Here is a 22,280-nt window from a genome sequence, read left to right as displayed (position 1 = left end):
ATTATTTGGCACAGAGAAGAAGAGAGACAGCTGAGGGAGAAGAGAGCAAACACTGAGTAGATAGGAAACAGGCATATCTTTTCAATGGGGTGACTGGACTTTGATCAATGTTTTAAAATAATAATAATTTAGGCTAAACACTGGAGAAAGCTTATTAGGGGACAGCAACTATAGTAATGGGTGTGCATGTCCAGAGAACTAGAGCACAGCTCACCCATGAAGCAGAAGGGTCTAAAAGCAGAAAAAAACTCCTTGCAGGCTTTCTACCTAAGAAACTGCAATACAAATTAGCTTTTTTTTTTTAATTAATATTTCTGTCTGTGAATTGTGGGCACTATACATTAACCTAATGGGGATGGTGAAGGAGAGCTGCAAGGACAGCCACATCACTGGGGTGCAGAAGTACCACCTCAGCACTGCCACACTGCATCCTCCAAAAAACACTGCATCAATCCAACAGATTTACACCTTTCACAGTTTGGCACAGAACTAGAAACTACAGTTGCTAGGCATCCTCCATGTAACATTTACTTTTAACAGCAAGTCCTGCAGCCTGCTGCAGTATGAAGAAGGTAGAACACATGCAGCCCGTGAGTTGACAAGCACATGCCTAAATGCTGGCTCTCTGCAACACAAAACACAATCCACTTTGCCAAGGTGCCTCTCCCACTATTTCCATGGGAACTTACTACATCCACAATACAATTCATTTTAACACTGAATACAAAAGATGCTGTTTTCATAATGGGCATCTAGGAAGACTCTTCCTTGGCATTTCAGGTCAGGACAAGAGCAAATTGAAATCTAAGATTTTAAAGAACACGAAGCTTCCTTCGTGATAAAGGAAACCTGATTATGTCCTCCCAAAAATCACAACATAAGCCAAAACCATACTGAAAGCTGCTAAGAGACCACAGCTGAACAAAGCCTTGAACATTTCTCATAAGCTTTTTATTTTTAAAAAAATGAAAAGCTACTTTCAAAACAGCACAAGAGTCACAACACCAAAAAGATTCTGGCTTTTTCATGTTCTCAGAATAGCATGCTAGAAAGACATGTACAAAAATAGAAGTTTTAGGTGCATTTCGCTTTCATCTCGAGCATCAGCACAAGTCTATCCAATGAAGCATTTGCGTAAGGCTCCATAAAGCATTCCCTCATCAGCAACCCCGCTCCGATCAGTGGCACAAAACTGAGATCAGATGCAGCCAATCACTTGAAAGCCCTCCAAGACCAGAGGATTTGGATGCTGGAGCAAGCTTGCACCTTTTTGTCACCCACAAATGCTGCACACAAAGAAATTCAGATTCCTCTACCTTGCTTCACTGTAATTCAAGGGTTTTAATAGAAGGTGGCAGCCAGCAGCATTACCAAAAATAAAATCATCAGAGACAAACTACTGATGTGTGAAGTAATATTTTGTTTCAGGAGGTTAAACATGCAGGTTATTTTCACTGTACTCCTTGACATAGAAACCAAGTAGCAGCAAATTTTGGGAACCATACTCCCTTCTCCTCCATCCCCAGTAGGCAAAGCAGGGGAAAAGGAAGTCTCCAAATCAGCCAGGCCCTCTCTCCTTGAGTGCCCAGATTCACCCTCGATGCCCTTCTGTGGGGCAGGACAAAGCTCACTCACTGTGTCATGGAGAGCATTGCTCCTCACCTCCTGCTCCCCGCCTTCTAGGAATTTCCCGTGCCAACACTGGAGGATTAGGAGATGTAATGCTATTAAACACTGCAATATCAAAATGTGAACTAAAGCTCATAAAGTCTGCCTTAAGAGGAGGGGGGGGTTGTTGATTTTTCTTTTTTAACCTCTGGAAAAGCATCTAAGGAACACAGTGAGGGAGCAGTGTCAGAACTGGCAACTCTGCAAGCAAAACAGACCAGTTTACATGCGCATTGCAGCCCTGCCTGCTACTTCAGATTACTGATTGCAGAGCAACAAGTTATTCTCTCCCTAATTGGGTCCCAGTCTAAAATAGTCCTGTTATTTTTAGTACAGTACTTAAGTATCTGAACTGTGCCCTGTACTGCCAAAGCTGGCATGCATCCCTGGCCATACCAGAAATTCCGATATTAAACAAGAACACACACGCCACATATCCAGGCCGACGTTTGTTCTTCTGCCTTGTCTTTAGTGGGCGACTTTAAACATTAACAGCCAGCCAAAAATGGCACAGGCTTATATGCTAATTCTGCATCTAAAGCCCCTCTACCAGCTACTGTGCAACAAGAGAATCAACTCAGTAAGGAAAGACAAAGGGTTGCAATACCACTGATTAGTTGGAGACAGTCAGTTTGTTTTTAGGGCACAGATAGAAGATGGGAATGGGATTATTTCACCTCCATTTTGCCTGTTATGAGTCCATACAAGTTCTGGGGCACTGGAGGAGAGGATAAATCCAAAATGCACTGTAACTCACCCCTATTCTGTCCCCTTCCACACTGCATGTACATTATGGATTAAATTTAAACTAGTCAAGAAACAAAAGGCCTGTGTTAAATATGTTTACACACACACACACACAGAAGGAGTATTATGTAAGCTCTGTCTCACAAACAATATGCTTCTTCTGCAGAAGAAATGAGATGATCAAAGCAAGACTTGTGCATGTTTCCAAGTCAGTCTTCCCACCTTCCATCACAGGGGTGACAACCGTCCTGCAGCATGCTAATTCTGGAGTGCAGGGAGCAGAACAAAATCCAAAAAAACCATAGGCTGCTCCAACAAAGCCTACCTTGTCACCGTGAGCTCACTGCCTTGTGCTTCCACTGTAATCTCATTTTTGTTAGACCAGGAAGAATAAGTTCCCAGGAAGAATTTACTCTGTCCTTTTACCAAGTACTTTGCAGCGAGGAAGTCAACTCTATGAAAGAGTTTTAAAGACAAGATCCTAACCTGAAAGACGGCTGCCAGCCAACAAAAATTTGTTAGTCTCTATTACCACTAGACCATCTGTTCCTGAAACTGTACGTTCCTTTTCAGAAGGGTTCTTATTTTGTGAACAGCATTAGCATTGTTCTCTCTCTCCGTTCTATCAACAGCCCCTTATCCAACATGCTTCTAGATTTGGTGGTGATACAGAACTAAGCCTCTGGTTTATCATATCATTATCTAGTCAATTTGGGTTCATCAGTATATTTCAGTACTTTATATTTTCAATTATTATAATCTCAGCAGCAGAAGCAACATATATAAAACCATTCATGGTTTCTCAATTATGGATGAGTTGATCAGGGGCACCAACTAAATGATGTTCTCCAACCCAAGTCTGACAAAAGAAGTTGAGGCAAAAATTCAGCCCTTTGGCATTTGCCCATTAACCATTTCAGTCCATTCATTCTGGATGAAAGAACTTGCTTTGTATTTGAAGAGAGCTTTCTGTCACTGACTATTCTTTCTCATCTCCAGCTTTTAGCTGGCTTCCAGTTAATCCTCAGACCCAAGATGTTTAAGTTTTGCTGTTGCCCATATATGACAAAAAGCAAGCAACAGTTAGTTCTTCTGTCTCACTAGCTACAGAGGTCAAGCAAAGTCCATTCATCTGCACTCCGCTAAAAGAGCAATAGCCTGCAGACAATTATTGCAATACCAAAATAAGTGAAAGTGAAACAAGAGACATCAAAAACTCATTCTGTAATTCCACAGCAATAAAATAATGATTAAGGGAAACATCAGTCCACTCATCACTTTCTGAGGAAAGCTACAGGTAACAACAATGAAACAAAAAAACCCAACTATTACTAGTGATGATAGGACAGAGGAAAGAAAAGAAATTAGATTAATCAACTTTCAAATTAGTTGCTTTTCATGAAATTCAGTCATGAATTGAATAGTTTGAATAATTTTTCTTAAAGCTTCAAATCATTAGCGACTATTTTTGAAAGTTCATAGTAGATAGACAATGAGAATGGCAAACAGTGATATCCTAAAGAAGTGGGAGGAGAAAGGAGTGGAAAGAAAATCCTGAAGAATGATACTTTTTATTTAATTTGCACATGGATTGCTATTAACCCATCTACTAGCATCAGGAAGAAAATAAATCATTGACTTCAACAACATCCTACTATGTCAAAATAATGTATTTTAGGAACACAGAAGCGGTAGACACTGAATCTTGACATTAGCAAAACCACATCAAAAAATTCAAATCGCGTTCTCACAAAGAGGTAGGAAAACTTTGTCATACTGTTATCAATGAAAACAGTCATCTTATGGCTGACTTGAAAATGACTGGGTAACTGCACTGACTCACATTTGCTTGGAATATCAAGAAAAATTGAAATACAGAACAGTCTGACATACTGAATAACCTCTGCGGAGGTCTTCCCCGGTACCACACTATTCTGACAATAATGATCTAGATAATGAAGGAGAAAATTACATTCATTAAACTTGGAGACGCTGCTAACTTAAAGGGCTTGGTGGAAGACTTAATTCAAAGCAAGTTTGAGAAACTGTAAAAGTCTTTGTTGAGAAAGAGGCAAATACCACACAGGAATGTACAGAAGAACATATGTGAGAATCATGAAGCAACAGTTCTGTTCTACTTGTGGTTGATAAAGCTTCCAGCACAAAGCTGTACCCAGTCTTCAGCAAATTTCAGAAAAGATCAACTGGAAAGAGTCCAAGCAAAAGCAATAGAACATCACAGAATTAGAAAAACAGGACATCTGGGAGGAAAAAAGAAAAAACAATTAACTGGAGCTCAGCCAAAAGAAGCAAAAGTAAGGGTCATGATGAAATCTTCCAAATCTATGAAAACCTGCTGCAGAGAATGAGAGAATAATCTGTTCTCTGTACCCACCACCTTCAGAAGAAGAAACAGAAAGGTTTAAAAAGCAAAGATTTAGGAAAACATTACTGGGTGGAGTGTCAGGGAGGGTGTGGAGTGAGGGAACAGAGAAAAGAGAAGCACCAAATCAAAATTGCTAAAAGGGGGGAAAAAAACAATGAGTCAATAGACAAGAGTATCTAGGGAGGACACACGTTTCCCACCCCCCCCCCAATCACTTTCACCAAGCTGCCATCAAAAACACAACTATACTCCAGCTTTTCATGGACTAGTTGACCTCTGTAAAGTTTCCTCTCCAGATCTAGGACTGTGTACAAGAAAAACAACTTTAACAGATGCATTGTCTTCTCTTTCTTAAAAGCACAGTACCCAAAATGAGAACACCAACGAGTTGCATACCAACTGTAACTTTCTGTGCTGAAATGTCTTTAAAAAAAAAAAACACCAAACAAACAACTTAAAACCTTAGGTGTTAAAATAGCTTAAGAAGTCTAACCCATCTAATTGCTTCTGTTGATATCCAGCTATGTCCTAACACTACAAACAAAGAGGTACCTGACAGCAGAAAGGTACATTGCAAACTCCCTCAACCCTAGAAATTTTGCTCTCTAGTCTCATTCTGGGGGACAAATAGCAGAAACACCACTTTGACTATAATGTCTTGAGTATTTTTAAATGCTTAGCCACAATCAGCGAGATGTAGATCAAGATCTTACGGTTTCACTGCCTGTCAGGTTTTCACTGCCTGTGGGTACATGGTATGGAGAAATTTCTTCTTCCACAAAACTATGGAAGATGATTATCTATACATGGCCATCCCACCACAGTTAAGTGGAGTCAGTACTGTAAAGTGCAATCTTATCATTCTGCAGGTTGTCATTAACACATACTCAGTAGCAAGCATCTCTAGAAGTATGGGGGGAGGGGGGGGGAACCTGGGGTGAAACCCACAAAATCTCAATCTCTTCAATTTTTTTTTAGCTTGTGGACTGTAACCATTGATCTATAGCCACCAATGTGTTCCAAACTGCATTTGCATTTGTTCTCACTATGCAAAACCTCTGGGAGTATCTATAGGAAATGAACTCTGGTTAGAAATAACTGCAGGCACTATCAGCTTATCCAGCCAATAAAATGCAGTCCCCCTCTCTGCAGTTTGGTCACCATTTGCATCAATGGAAGTAGCTGGGGACAGACATTTCACACATCTCCCAAATCCAGCACTCCTGGGTACAAGACTTATTTTAGCCTTTAACCATTCAAACGGAAGATATTTAAGCATGCCACAAAGGCTTAAGGGAGGCTTTGAAATTGCATTTGATTTATATTGTGCAGTGTCAAAAAGACAGTCATTTGTCATATTTTCTTGAGTATCCCTGAGTGAGATGCCAATGCAGAGATAAATATTTATAAGGCTAGTTCATGCAGGTTTCCTTAAATCTGACTAGATCTAACTCCTTATTTTAAAAAAGTAGGAATTATATATAAATATCACAGCAAAGGAGGATATAAGAGTTAAGATCAGGTTTCTGTGCATGGGAGGGACTTGCTGTGGATTTACAGGATTAGCACCAGTGCCCAGCCCTCCCTCTCAGGAATGACCCTCTGCTCTCCACTTTGCATTTCTACAACTGCAGATACTGGGATTTTGGAGTATGAGGCTGACAGCTCACAAAGGCAAAGTGCCAGTTGCTCCTAAAGAGTGACAGGGCTGGGACATAAAAGAAAGGAAAATAAATTGATTTTAAAAGGTAAAATCAATAGGTATAGGCATTTGAAGTCAAGAAAGGTGAACAGGCATTGCCATTTCATGGAGTTCCACCATACCACTGTTTGCACTCAGAGCAGAAATGTTTTTGCTCAGGGGCCTTACCACGTGGTTATCCCTGGAATCCCTGGCTGTCTTAATGGCCACCAGACCACAGGAGATGCACATAAACATCTACTCAAAATTGACACTTATGATCTAGACCAGGACTGAAGTCAGGCAAAGTTTTAGATGTGAATTAGCTACCTGTATCACAAGTGGGATGTTTACAATGCATTGTGGTATAAATACTTGTTCTCTCACAGTTTTTTTCTTGTTCTTAACACTTCCTTCACCTTTGGTGAGACAATCATCATCTCTGAGAATTTAACTTCCACGAGCTGGGACATGGAAGCAAACACAGTGATACAACCATCACACGGGCAAAACACCAAAAACTATACAGCCACCAAAAACTGCAGGCTTTTCTCATACAGATGCCTGACAGTAGCTCCAAGAAAGTGTTAGTATTACTCTGAAAAAATAATCATATCAGTAATCAGTAATTTACATTCTTCATTAAATTTTAGATCTTTAGTCTGTATTCAGTTTTTCCTCCCTAATAATGGGATGACTAGATTCTTTCTTACAGGATGGAAAACGGCAGAAGACTTTGCAGTGTTCCCTGGTGGAAGATGACATGGTAATTCAAAGCTTTATAGGTTAGGTCAGCTTTAGGATACAGCTACTTTAGACTGCTCTGCTTTGGTTTATACAAATCCTGTTACTTCTTCATTGACCAGACAAATCTTTAGGAAGATTAATGTCATGCTACAAAATCATCTTCAATGATAAAATAACACATTTGCAATCCAGGCTTCACTTAAATAAACAAGGTGAAAGTCACTTTTAATATAACCCTTTGAGTCCACTGGTTTTCTAGGGATCTCATTTGACATGGCTAAGGTGTCAGGTATCATGAGTTACCCTGTTACAGCAGTACTTTTAAAAGGATCTCAGAAGACCATAGGAAGACCTAACCTGAAGCTCTCTCCTCCAAGCTCTTAAGCTCCACATACAGCCACAGCCCTGCTAAGGTTCCACACTACCACCCAGCAGCCCCCCAGCCCAGCTTGGAACAATGTCTCCAATTGCATACTCCAACATGAACCAGCCCTTCATACACCACGTTGCTGAAAGCCTTCATCCTAAGGTCCTAGGAATACCAAAGAAGTGTTGGATGAGTGTTGGATGCAGTATGCAATGAACTGCAGAGGAGATACACCACTCTCAGACAACATGAAGAGGCTGTATAATGTAGTATAACCAGAGTACAGTAAACTATTTCATTTCAATTGAAGCCATCCTGATGATGCCCTAAGCCTGACGTGCAGAAGGACATTTGCTGCCCTGACCATGAGAAGCAACACATTCTTCCCTTCATCTTTTCCCCTCATCTTCCCACAGAACATAAACAGTCAGCTTTATGTATGGATCAGTTATAAGGCCTTTACCGACCTTCAGCACACTGCTAAACTACGCCAGCGCTCAACAAGAATCCTTCAACATCCATAAAGTATTCCAATAAAATCTGGTTTTGCAATCCTATTTTGCATCGACCTCGTCCATCCTCCAGAGAGAGATGGGGTATTTGGGTGTCTGGGAGGGGAGAAAGCGTGGCCACAGGGCTACTGGGAACAGAAGGTGACTTTGCAGGTAGGCAGCCCTGGCTGCAAGGCAGGAGGAGGAGCAGAGAAAGACACTTTGGGAACCTCCAGGCTTTCAACACAGTAAGCCAGGATTTCAGTGAGTTCACACACAAAGTACAAACTTCCTTGCTTGGCTTTACAGAGTTACAACTGCAGAATTAGAGGATACTGGCAGGAAGAGATATCTAAGACCAGCTACTGGATGAAAGCATCATTGCCCACACAATGCAACAATTTATGGCTGTAACATAGGTTTAGGCAAAAATTCACTCTGACCAGACAGCTCGAACTCTAGCCAAACATTGACTTTAGACCAGCCACAGCTGCACATAAGAAAAAAGGTTCAGTCCTAAGACACTTTAAAAAAAATACATAAAGCAATTGATTTTTAAAAGTACCCATCCCATGAATGCTTCTCTGGCTGGATGAATCTGCTCTGAATCACTGCTAAAGTCAGTACAGATATGACATGGTTGAAGGCAAGCATACAGGTTGGCCAGATATCCTGAGAAGAGGAAGAAACTTGGTATTTGTATACAACCACATTAGAAGTAATTTTATGGGCACACTTTGTCATTCATTACTTCCTTCACCTCAACAGCTCCAAACCCTACAGCTATGCAAACCAACCAAATCATTATGAGTAGCATTTGTTATAAAGCCCAAACTTCATTCAGCAGATGCTATAGAGTGCTCAAAGTAAAACACAGAGTATGGAGAGAACAGGTAATTTGTCACTCTTCAAATAACCTTGCAAAAGACCAAAACTGTTTTTAGATGGACACGAATCCCTGTAATAAAGGCTGAGAAAAGATCACTTCCTCCATCCGTCCAGGAGTCCATCTATAACAGAGTTGGTACCAGTCAGAAAGACTGAGTTAGTCAATTTACTCAACCATTTTTCTGCTAAAATTATGGAAACAGCTACTCAGATATGTTTCTAAAGAGAAACCCCAGTCCCTGCCATGCAATTGAGAACCCAAGAACCCAAATCCTAGATCTGCTCAAACTCTGTTTGGTAGAACAAGGAAAATCCATAAAGTGTCACCTTGCCCTCAAAATTATTCCACATTTACCACACACAATAATAATAATTGAAATTACTGAGCTTACATTGGTTTTCAGTCTGTGGGGTGGTTGGGTTTTTTTTCAGGCTAAAGCATACTAGCTTTACAAGGCTGAGAAATTTGCTCTCTAAGGCAGCCTCTGAAGAGTCACAAGAGCGCACAGGCAAGATCTGCTTGCAGTCATTAAAACCATTTCCTGGAAGGCACAAGACAAGTCACCATTAATGCTTTTATTTGACTTTGCTTACAGAAACCCGTCTTGGTCAGAGCAGTGTGGCTGAACCAGCTTGCAGGTAGCTCTGGGAACCTGAGACTGGAAACATGAACCACTCCAGGAAAAAACACATTTCAGCTGGTAACTGGTGTGAAACAAGTATGTTTTGCCACTACATTTCAGAGCAAGTCAACCCAGTCTCTGGTGTTTGAACAGCTATTATACTTGATATTTTTCATAATATGAATAATGACAGATTTATTACCAGTTAGTTCCCAGCTGCTCTGTTTTATGATGATCATATAAGATACAGCTAAACATACCTTACATAATCTGCTGAAACTGAAGGTGCTATTTTTACTTTTTTTAAATGTACCAAAGCAATAGTGACATTTTTGTTATGGTTGAGTTGCTCAATAAAAAACCCCACCTAGCACTAACACATTTCATATTCATTTTAAGAAAACAACCCAACACCACAGGTCCATTTTATTTAGGAAAAAAAAAAAAAAGTGAAATTTAAAGACACAAATAGACAACATCTCTTAGAACCACAGTCCAGAGCAACACACAGATCAGACACAAGGTTAACCCCCACACATGGTAGAAAAATTCCCTTCAGCCCTTCAATAGGTAAACCTTGCAAATACAGGCAAGCTCTGGAGACCCTCTGCAAAGCCAGATCTAAGTCATTAGGCTTGTTTGCTTACGTAGTTCCATGAGATTTGTTGGAATTCATAGAGAAAAATAACCTTTGTTGGGTTGCCAGAAAAATTAGTAGGCTTCCCTGGCCAAGCTGGCCCAGCAGTTTGATACTAGTGAAAAGAGATGGGACCTATTCTTCTCTTTCCCATTTCTTTTTCTTCCTTTCCCTGTAAGGGCATCTTACGTCATCTGCCTCACCTCATGCTTCCAAGAACTGATTCCATCCTTTAACCCAAAAGAAAACCAATCTCAGGAAAAACAAGTACACGTGACAGCTGTGGAGTCAGGCATGCACACAGGTAGTGAATGACCAAGTTGGCCTGAGGTAAGAGACACAAATGCTCTAACAAAAGCATCATCTTTTGGTAGCAGTGAGCTTTTAGCACTGCCCGCATCCCTTGAGAAATGATGACCTGCCTTTCTCCCAGGGGAAAATTTTCTTCACCTCTTCACACTGTAGATTTTTCACACACAAAAAAAAACCAAAAAACAAAACAAAAATAACATTTCAACACTCAAAGAGGAAAAAGTGACTTGCATCTCTGATGGCTGCATACACACTGTCTCCCTGAAACTCTGAGCATTGCCAAATTGACCTGAAAGGCAACTTCACATTGCCTATAGACATGTCACCTTAGCTAATGGGCATTTTAAATGAGACCCCTGTAGAATAAACCTTGTAAGCAAGAGCTGGACTGTTGGACATGAAGGACCCAAGAACTTCTCAGAGATGAATACAAGCAAAACAGTCAGGCTGTTACAGCACAGGACTCCTTTATTCAAGTTTTCAAAATCATCCATTTTCCAAATACCCATGAGAACCTGTTCCCTGGGAAGAAGAGTTTAACCATTTGTGAGTAAACCAGGACAAATTATATATTTATCAAAATTAGCTAACGATAACACCAGCAAGACATCTTGCAGTGCTCTTCTCCTACTGCAGGCTGTATCAGTACTATTTTTCAAAGGACAGTGGGGAGGAAGTTATCCTCCAACAACAACTCAACCAGGTGTTGCAAGTGTTATCACACACCTAAACTAATCCTGCCATGTACAGCATCATCTGCAACAGCCTTTGCAATGCTCCTCAGACTTCTCATTTTTTTAACAGTGTAATACTCTTTTGCTAGCAAGGAACTCCATAGAGATTCTTCCTGACCTTTTTTGGCATCAGCTCTAAAACAAATAATGCATGCCGAACACAAAACAAGTCTGAGTACACACCAGAGATGTCAGAAACCCAAATAGCATTTGCTCTCCACTCCTAAAGCTCATCTCATAGTTTTCTTGCTCAATTCTCCTGAAGCCTTTTAGAAAATAAACCTAATGCTTCTTCTAAAACCTTTCAAATGTTAAATGTGGTGACTGTGTAATGTTGTAACAGCCTACCAGTAAAGGATATCAAAAGCAACAGTTAATGAAAATCTGTGACATTACATCCTGATCATTTCTAGAGCATTATAATGGGCTATTTTGATTGCTTTCCCCTCACAGGGTTGTCCTGGTGTCAGCTGGGATGGAGTTAATTTTCTTTCTAGTAGCTGGTACAGTTCTGTGTTTTGGATTTAGAACGATAATATGTTAATAACACACTGGTGTTTTGGTTGTTCCTGAGCAGTGCTCACACCAAGTCAAGGACTCTTCAGTTTCTCACCCCACCAGCAAGGAGGCTGGGAGTGCACAAGAGGCTGGGAGGGGACACAGCCAGGACAGCCAATCCAAACTGGCCAAAGGGATATTCCATTCTACATGGTATCAGGCTGAACAAAAAAAACGGGGAGATTTGGCTGGGGGGCAGTGGCCCACTGCTTGGGGACTGGCTGGGCATCAGTCAGCAGGTGGTGAGCAACTACACTGTTCATCATTTGTTTGTATAGTCTTTTTTAGTTATTATTACTTTACCTTCCTTTTCTGTTCTATTACACTGTGTATTTCAACCCATGAATTTTACCTTCTTTCCAATTCTCTTCCCCATCCCACCGGGGGAAGCGAGTGAACAGTGTGGTGTTTAGTTGCCTGACAGGTTAAACTACAAGGGCCTTTGTTATAATCATCACTTAAAAACTAAAGCTAGGTGCGCAATAGCCAGGGAGGAGGGGGAAAAAAACAACAAAACAAACAAAACCCCAACAATGAACCAACTGACCGACCAGGAAAAAAATCATTTCCACCAAAACCACTTTTGACCTCAACTTTTTGGACTTCTGAATTCCTGGAATGAAATATTTCATAACAAAACAGGAGATGACAATGTTACAGCAAGTGAACTTTCTCATAAAGTGTTAAAAATGCATGCATTCTCCATCTAGAGTGTAGATGCTGATGGCAAATCTCCTTCTATCATAAGATTTAGAGACAAGTAGTACTTTGTCCTCACAATTATGCTACACAGATATGCTTGTCTTGGAAATTGTTTACTACATCTCCTGCTGTGACTATGCACAGTAACTGGATCATAGTTAGAGCTGAGCAGGAAAAAGAAAAGCAAACTGACCCATCAAGAAAGCATCTGACAGCACTTGAGCCATTGTTCTGCACAGTATCAAGGCTTGAATTCTGACATAATCCCCTGACATCTCGGGTGATGTCAGCACAAGCAGCTATTAGAATGAAGAATGATCACCCACAAGACATTAATTCAGGAAGAATCAATGGCCTTGCAATACATTTTTCTCCCTTAACATCTCCTAAATGGACTTCAATACATTTGAGCCAGAAGGGAAAGCAGGCCTTTTAAGAAAGCTTGTGATATTTTTGTGTTGTGCCAAAGCCTTCTGAATTTTTAGCTTTTCCAGCTCCTTGAAGTTTAATTCCACGCTTCGATATAATAAAAGCTCCTCGTTCCTTTCCAAGGATGCTCAGAGCTTTAACAGTACACTAAGCAAGACCAACCCACAGATTTTACCTTCCCCCAGTCCTTCTCACCCCCTCTCTCAATTCCCACTTAAGGAGAGAAAACACTCTCCTATCTGAATCCATACCTAGTAGTTTGGCAGAGATGAACATCACAGAAATGAAGGGAAGAAAAAAGGGGAGAGGAAAAAAAAGAAGAAAAAAAATCCCTTCCCTATTTTCATTTCAGCCTTGAAAACTTCTGCTCTAATACTTTCTAATATACAACTATCTTGTGCTATCATCCTCTATTAAAATCAATTATCTGGGAAAATTTTCAAGCAGTTTTTTCTCTGGAAAATTATCCAAATCCTTGCTGTCAGTTAGTTTTGACATCTAAAGCACTTTACAAACATATGAATCATGCATATACACAGCATCCAGTTGCAACTTCCTGATCAAAAATATGTTTGTGTCAAATCAGAATTATAGAATCACAGCTCGTTCATTAAGAGGAACATCTGCAGTGAAATTTTTGGGTAATATTTTACAGATTCCCTTCCTCATGGTTTCAAATCTTCAATTGCACCTGACAATGACCTAGAAATAAAGTTAATCAAAGGAAAAAAATAATTCCTGAAAACTTAGTCTATGTTACAAAGCAACAACATGAGCTGCAGCCACTCGATCAAGCCATCAGAAAGGCAGAATTTAGATCCTGGGCACTGAAAGAAGTTTCTAAGTGTTCATCAAGTGCTAATCTCCATCATGAAAAGAGTCTACAGACTTATAGATTCTCCCTGCTTATTGATTTTCTCATCAGGGATGCATAATGGAAGAATGATGCTGGTCTCATGAACTATTATCCACCCTTACTTATCTGCAGTTTTCAGCAACCACAGGCTCAGCTTGAATGTGGCCAGCTCAGTTTCTCTGATTTCTCTGTTGACACAAATTCTGCAGCAATAAATGTGAAGAGAGCACAAGGACCACACTCTGAAGCTTACTGTGTGAACAAATGTAGAAAACCCCACTGCTGCTCAGCAGGAGACCTCCTTCCCACTGGGCTATAGGTTTATTCCAACAGGATGGCATGGCATTTCCTCTATGGTTTGCCTGCCAGGAAAGTAATTTCCTATTTTTGTCCTGTTGTGAGCTAGTAGAAGCTGGCACTGATGGAAGCTGGGAAGAATGAGAGGCTGGTTTGCTAGTGGTTTAACCAAACATGTGTTTACAATCACCCCATTCATCATGCCCTGTCTATGCAAAACTGTCTTTTTTTGGAATTTCCCCATGCTCCTTGGGTTTGGCTTCCAAAAAAGTTGAACCAGACTCACTAAGAAATGCATTGTTTGAATATCATGGCTAGAGCAACAGAACTGTTGCTCAGTTGAAACAGTAATTATTACAATGGTTAACACTGTAATCATTAATGAAACTGCTGCACATTAACATCAACATAGCTGCTCAACTTATTGCTGTTGGCCTAAGGATGACAGCTCAACAGCAGGAGGGTAAGATAATGGGAAAACCTCTTGCAGTCTTCTCCTGGAGTCCAACAAAAGATACAACAGAAATAGGACACTTTCTTTCTCAGATACTTTACAGCTTCTGCCCACAAGAAGAGAATGCAGAGATGGTCATGGTGTTCCCAGTTAAGTTCATCTAGGGCACTCATCACCTCTGCATCCAAGGATCATGACTATCACCATAACCCCAAAGCTCTTTTCAGAAACATACTGCACAGTATAATTACGACTTGCAACTCCCCTCAGCCCCTCCCCAGTTCTCACTTCAGGGAAGAATAAACAGAGTCTGGCCCATCTTCACGTGGTAAAGGGAGAATTTCTCACTGCTGATCCTTTCTCCAAGAAGAGGTCAAATTATTCTAGCAAAGAAGCCTTATCCCATCATACCTGAACCAACATTGTCTCAAAGACAGCAGTCTTGAAAGCTGCTAAGAGCTCCAAAAGAGAGACTTCATTTCCCTCAGTATCAACAAGGTAGACTTTCATGCCATATGCCTAGATTATGCAAGTTTTAGTCTAGCAATCTACAAGTTTGATACAACCTGTAATTTTACTTCATATCACACATCAGAGAACTACACATTTTTCTCTCTGTTTTACTCTCTCCAAAGTTGATATCCAGGGATACAATGACTTACCAAATGGTTCTAAAAGGCATCAGCAAGAAAAGGGTCCCTCACATAATTTATAATAGTAGTTACATGCTGTATTATCCATGCTACTGGAGGTCTCCTACTCTGCTAAAGAGATCACCCACTTTAAAACAACTGATCTTCATGACAGCTTTGGCTGTAGCCATTCAGGAGTGGTAATCAGCATTCCCCATGGGTTAACTAAATTGGGATGCAATTAGCAGGTTTTATTAAAAGCTCTCTTGACTTGTAAATAAGCATTAGTGTTTGGCTTTGAAGAACCCACATTATTCTTCCTGACTATATTTTTGTTCAATCCACACCTGAGTCTCTGGTCCTTGCCTACAAAGGTTGCTTGCTGGTAAAAATCCAAGCACCATATAGCTGCTGACACCTTCTAACGGAAGGTGACTCACCCAGTGCTCAAAACCTCATGGTTCCATGAGTGACTCCTCACCATTAAACAGAAATCTCTGGTCTTTTCTGATACAGAGACCACGAAACACAGAACTGTTCATAGGGTCACTACTCTAAAGTAGGGCATGAACTTGCCTTCAATTCTGACAACCATGTCCATCTGCTCTGCATGAACTGATCCAGCTGCGACTTATGAAAGACCCTAGGAAAGCAAAGAGGGAGCGAAGTTTTCAGTCAATGGGTGGACGTTAGTGTGAATGTGAAGATCTCTTTAAACAGTTTCAGGATAACCTGTCACTGATGGTGACTCACTTCATGAATCCTCCAATATTCAGTGCTCTTTTGCACATTTTAAGTCCAAAAGCTGCTAGAAACCACAAAACCCACCACTTTCAGATGACTGTACCTGTTTGAAAAATGTAGCGCCTATCTGTCTCTCTTATATGAGCTACCTGCTGAACAGACGGCATCCACAGGAATACAGCATATAGGCAAAGGGATGTAGAATATGTCCAACCAAATCTTATAGTCAGGCTGTTCTGGTTGTTTCATCGCTGAAGAGATTAACAGCCTGTTTGTAGACAGGATGCCTCATGCTGATCAACAGTTTTCTTTAATGCTGCACTCATAGTGGAATCTGGCTTCCTAGGACAGTACTCTCCACATCCACAATGCAATAGAGGAGCCATACTGAGCTAAAGTGGGAAATGCTGTCCAAAAAGATCATCCAATTCAACAGATGGCATGAGAATAGGAACGACCTGGCACAGGACTAGTTCAGAAGCACACAGCTCAACATGTATAAAGAGAAGTCAGTGAGGTGACATCTGTTTACTTCATAATATTATGTTTCACAACAACCACTGGTTTGGGAGAAAAAGCAGTAGGAAGCAGGACTACTTTGCCACATCCAAGTTTAGACTGTAGAGTGCTCTCCTGACCAGCAGGCAGTGCAAGGTTAGCAAACCTGTAAATAAAGTTCAGTGCTAATAAAAGGACTCCTTGGCAACCTCATTCCTTGCAACTGTTAAAAAGATTGTGGGGTTTCAACTTTTTGGTAAAGGATCACCATTCCTAGATTTCCCTGAGTGAAGAGTCACAACTGGTATATTTTGGACATGGCCAGGAGCAGGTCCAGTTTCCAAGAAAAACAATCCAAACTTCTTAGCCTGCTTTCCTACAGAAGGAGGCTTATGCAATCATGCTGTAGTCAAGCCAATTGGCAAGCTGCATGCAAGCCTGACAGAGGCAGAGGTCTCAAGAGTTATCTTCCTTGTTTGTGAAAACACTGGACCAGGTGGGCACACATAAGAAACACTACAGAGTGAACTGGCATCAATACTCTCGTAACTGAAATAAATCCAAAGAAAAGCAACCTTCCTTAATCTTAGTTTGGACAAAAAATGTCAGCCTAAAGTGAAGAAAAGCTTTTCTCTTGACCCCATAATTAAAGTTCACCCAGAGGTTTAGAGTAAAAAGGCCAGCAGAAAATAGTAAGGGTTTTGCACCACAGTGTTTGGTGCAACCAGAGAAATTTTCACTCGAGCAAATACTTAAGTGCATCCTAAAAATGTCTACCACATCAAAAGGTAACCCCTTCATCTACTCCCCCACCCCCAGTTTCTGTGGTCTGAAGAAGCACTTGAGTGCATTTCCCATACACACATATACACTTTTCCTGAGACAGAGCTCAGCTGGTCTAAGCAAAAGTTTTATCTAGAAATCTGGCCTCATTTAGCACCATCACCTCTACAACCAGACATAGAGAGGCATGGCAAAAGGGAAGAGAGGAGCAACAGCATGGTCCCACCCAGTGTGACAGTACCTGGGAGCCCCTCAGCTTGCCTGCTGCCACCGCTACTCACACCCAGGGAAGCTGACGGTGCCTCACAGTCTAGATGGACATCTGCTCATTCGGGGCTGTCAGAAAACAAATTCCCAAGGCAACACTCCCGTGCTGCTGGCAGAGGCAGTGCATGACCCATCTATGCCTCTCCTACGCCAGCTGGGAACTCCCTGCCTTGGAAGGATACCTTTGCCAGAAGGATCCAGATACTTTTCTGTCCATTTACACCCCAAGCACAGATGAGAACATGACCAAAGACTTCTAAAAAACCCTTGTGACAATTCTTGCTGGAGTCATTTAAGTGCTCACAAGACAGAGGGTTGCAAATATTTGTTTTATTCACAGAGCACACAGTATACACTTAAGCAGAACTAAAACGCAGAGATCCATTTTGTATTTAGGCAGCGCTTTTGGACTACCTCATAAAAAACACAGGAATATGCTACTGAAATCCAGGTGTGGCTGTATCTGAGGATGAAAGCCAATTGACACAGCACTCAGGGAGGGGACAGTTTGATTAACAAAACCAAGGAAAACCATGGAAGTACCACAAGATCTTTAATATGTAGCCAGGGCAAACAAGATCTACTTTAAGAACAAATAAAGTCCAAGTGAAGAAAATAAATCAGACTATAACATGCTAAAATGATCACTGGAGGCAAGCATCAGGGTCTGCTGCTCTGTCAGTTTACTGTTTGCAGCAAGGCTACCAAACAGTACTCTTCAGGCTTTGCTGTTTGCTCTATATTGTGCTGAAATTTAAAGAGTTTGGTTTTGGAGAAAGAAAACCCAAGTAGCCTTGATATTAACATACACCTGTACAAAGATAGCCAGAGGAATACAGCTCCAGAACAGCTCTCCTTCTTATGCTGCACTGAGAGGTTAAGCCCTGAAGGAAGATGTAACACAGCATGGCAAGTGCATCTTGCTTACCTTCTGCACCCTGCTTCAGTCCCAAAATGATAATGAAGCACAGCCAAAGCTCCTATTTAAAGTTTCAAGCATATTTCCTTTTTCCATGTGTTTTCTAATCTCCATGCATTTGTAGTGGGTTTTTTTAATCTGTCCTCATAACTCACCCCTTTTAATCCTAGGATTAGCCTTGTTGCCCTTCTCCGTACCTTTTCTAGACCTTTAAGCACAACTACTAGTCTCTAAATGCAGGAATAGGTGGAGTTGGAGTGCAAATGCATCTCTGCAACCTTTACAAGGCAGAACAATTTCAACTCTCCCTTAGAAGTGTAACTTGAGGTGGTAGATACCCACATCTCTCCTATCCTGCTCACTCTTGCTTTCCCCCAAACTCAAATTCATTCTGCTTTACCGAAAGGAAAAGCAAACCACATTCTCTGGGTCTGTTTTAGAAAACCTGATCAATGCTGCTTTGACATACCAGCAACACATGTTCCTATTTCAACAAATGGGAACATTTCAGGCAGACCACCACTTCAGATGGAGTGGGGCTCCCGGCTGCTGAATCAGCACTTTCCATCCTGCTGGCAATACAGAGTTATGCGACGCTTCAAAGGAAAGCGGGGGGAAAGGGGGGAAAGGGGTTGAGGGGGGGCGCTGGCACTTAAGCAGCAGAAGCGGGCAAGAGGATTGAGCAGGCGTTCATCTGCCAAACCAATTAACTGCAAACTGTTCTTATAACGATGCCACAGTTTCAGCCCCAGCTCGCAGTCGGGGCTGTATACCACAGTTATACAATGAGAGAGCCATGCCTGCACGGCTCTCCCCGGCGGGGAGCTGGGGTAGGAGCAGCTCCGCACTCCCCGCTATTGCTGGGCTCCTGGGCTAGCGCGGGGCTCCGGGCACGGCCAGGGTTCCGCCGCGGCAGGGCCGCTCTGCAGCAGGCACACGGCCGCCCGGAGCGGCCGCACATCCCCGCCGTGGATGAGCAGTGAGGTGGCAGCACTCCGGAGCGGCATTTCTGCGAACTGCCCATCCGCCAGCACACCCGCAAACCCCGAACGGAGCAGGGGAAACACCGCGGAGTTTCGGTGGCGGCAGCAGCACCGCCAACAGTTGGCGGGGCAGGACCTCACTCTCCTCCAGTGCGGGGCGACCGAACAGCCCGGCTCCCGGCACCGCCGGGGCGAGGCGCGCAGCAGGCGAGCAAACAAAACGCGGCAAGGAAGCCCCAAAACCGGGGGAAAGGGCCGCTCCCCCGAGCCCCGCAGCAGCCGGCCGTGCCCCGGCCGGGCCCGCGGACGGCGGGCGGGGGGCGCTCCCCGCGAGCACGGAGAGGGGGAGGGTGGGGGCAGCTCGCCGGCGGCCCCAGGAAAAGGAAGTTTGCTCTCCTCCTCCTCCTCCCACCGGCCTCCGCCACCGAGGAGCCGGCGAGCCCTCACCCACCCCGGCCCGACCCCCCCATCCCCCGCTGCGGCTCCCCAGGGGCAGCCGCTGCCCTCTGCGCGCCCCCAGCCCCTTACCTGCTGGGCGGGAGGCCGGCACCGACCCTGCCGGGCGCCGCGCACCCGCCGAGCCCGGGGCGGGCGAGGGGGTCGGGGAAGGAAGGGTCGTGTGAGGCGGCGGGGACGGGAGCGCGGGCGGGGACGGGGGATCCTCCGAGCGGCGGGGTGGAGTGGGGCACGGGCGGGGAGGGCAAGCTCTGGGACCCACGCGCCTCTCAAGTACAACAGTAACAAAAGAAAAAAAAAATTACAGTTTTAGAAAAAATAAAATTAAAAATACAAAAAAAAAAATTTGCAATCAAACAGATCGGGAGGGGGGAAAAAAGAAAAAAAAAAAAAAAAAGAAAAAAAAGAAAAAAAAGGCAAAACACACCCAAAGCGTACGGGGACGTTCGCGCCTCCGCAAGGCGTCCCCGGGCTGCGGGAAGAGATCTGCGGAGAAAACTTCTGCCTGTCTGCCCGCTCCTGCTGCTGCTGCTGCTGCTGCCGCCGATCCCGGTACTAACGGCGCGCCGACACCGCCGCGCTCTCGCCTCGCGCCCAGCTGACTCCCGGTGCCGCCCCGCCCCGCTCCCGCCCCATTCCCGCCCTGCTCCCGCCCCGCTCCCGCCCCCGCCGCACGCAGCCGCAGCCCCGGACCGCGCTCCGCCGAGGGCAGGAGGCGGCGGGGTGCTGCGGCGGCGGGTGGTGTGCGGATGGCGTCCCCCCGCATCGCCACCCTCCCCCGTCCCGGTGCGAACGGGGCCGGGGGCGGCAGCTCGCGGAGCCGTGGCGGGTCTCCTGCCCTCTAACAAAAGCTCACCCGCTCTTGCTTTTATTGGGAAGGGCTTTTATTTTCTTTAAAATAAAACTAACACAGCATCTGCAAACGCGAGGCATATGTGCGTGGACTTTAACCTAACTGGGCGTATTCTCACATTTTTTTCCCCAGAAAACTGCGCAGGGAAGGTGTCCCTGCTGCCCTTCCAGACAGCGTGGACCAGGCGCCCGGCGTGTGCCAATAGTACGGGGTACGGCTCAGAGCTCCTCTGTACTGCAAAACGCCCTGTTCTCCCTGAATCTTGAGACTGCCACCAGCACTCCTACAGTTCCGCTGCTGCGAACTTCTGTGCACTGGGACTTTTGGTATTTCACCCCGGTAGCTCCAAGCCATCCCATTTTGCAAGTAGCATGCAAATAACTAGGACTGTGGTAAAGCTCTTTCAAGAGAAGAGAAGCTCCTCGCTTCCTGAAGAGCTACTGTTTTAAAGCATATAGACTTCCAACATGAGCCATCACACTCTGGGAGGAGAGGAATATTCACTCCGCCAGACGCAAAAACACCTCTCATAAGAAAGTGGTCAGCCCTATAAAAGGAAATCGAGCCTAAGGAGAAGTGGGAGAAATCTATGGTCTTTTCCTCCTAAGACAGATGCATGTACACTAATGGGAGCATTGTGGCTGAGTGCCCGAGCTGAATATATTTTGAAATGTAACATGATACCTTCTTTGCTTTTGCTGTTTCTTCCTCCGTGGCTCTTCTTTAGTGTATTTAAAGGAATGTTTTTCTTATCAGCCTGCCCTCCAGGTCCCCGTGTTTCCAGCCCTGCTCTGGTCTTGCTCTGTTCTCACCACTTGCTCTCCCTGTTCAACTCCTCAAATAATCTCTCCAGTTTCCTCGTGTGTGTCACCTCAGCCTCTTGGACACGCGTGCCGTTCTCCTGCCTGCTCAGTGCTCATCCTCCTCAAGCCACCAGTCCCCCGACCTCTCCTGGGAACTGCAATTCCCTTGGCCATCTCCACTTGATGCAGTGCTGAACATTGCTCTTCAGCCTGTCAGCACCACTACTGTCCAGCCTGGCCTGGCCTGGACTGCTGGGAGCTTGCTCTGTGTGCCATCTCGTCTCAGCCCCACTCTCAGCCCTCTCTTCCCACTGCTGGGCTGCTCTGCCCTGACTTTCTGTGATCCATCATTCATCCTGATCATGCATTTTGTGGGTCCAGCCTCAGAGTGCTGATGCCTCAGCAAGGGAGAAGCTGTCTCCTATCCAGGTTACTATCTAGTGGAAAGGTGAATGCAGGCGGTATCAGATTTCTTCCTGAGATTACTCCAGAGGAGGCACCTACCACCTGCCAGATCCCAGGTGGCAGGACCAGCATGGCTGGCAACACAGCCCCACATGCTCACATGAGAAGCTTTCTGCACATATAGGTCAACCAGCCCAGGCTGGGAGGGAACTCCAAAGATACGGTCCAACCTGGTCCAACTTTTCATGGGAAAGGGAGCCAAGATGACATTGTCTGTCACACTGTCCAATCGCATCTTGAAAGCCTTCAGTGATGGGGACTCCACCCCATAGCTGGGGATGATTTTCCAGTGGGTGATTG

The 22,280-nt window shown here is 43.8% G+C and overlaps 1 protein-coding gene across 4 annotated transcripts in view; it reads right to left on the bottom strand.

The window, feature by feature from the left end:
* Positions 1–21,414, bottom strand: part of GRB10 (growth factor receptor bound protein 10) — a 149,955-nt gene extending 128,541 nt beyond the window's left edge. The window contains exon 1 of one of the 4 annotated variants that reach the window (XR_007630117.1): positions 20,287–20,444. The gene's annotated coding sequence lies outside the window, so the exon portion shown is untranslated. Of the gene's footprint in view, positions 1–19,931; positions 20,227–20,286; positions 20,445–21,396 lie in introns of those variants that run through there. The other 3 variants (XM_050324916.1, XM_050323243.1, XM_050324095.1) reach the window with 3 other exon arrangements.
* Between the last annotated feature and the right edge of the window lie 866 nt (positions 21,415–22,280).

Source organism: Myiozetetes cayanensis, unplaced genomic scaffold (genome assembly GCF_022539395.1).
Source record: "Myiozetetes cayanensis isolate MyiCay16 unplaced genomic scaffold, myiCay2020 scf1, whole genome shotgun sequence".
Lineage (NCBI taxonomy): Eukaryota > Metazoa > Chordata > Aves > Passeriformes > Tyrannidae > Myiozetetes > Myiozetetes cayanensis.
The sequence above is the reverse complement of the archived record's forward strand: the minus strand, read 5'-3'. Positions and strand labels throughout refer to the sequence as shown.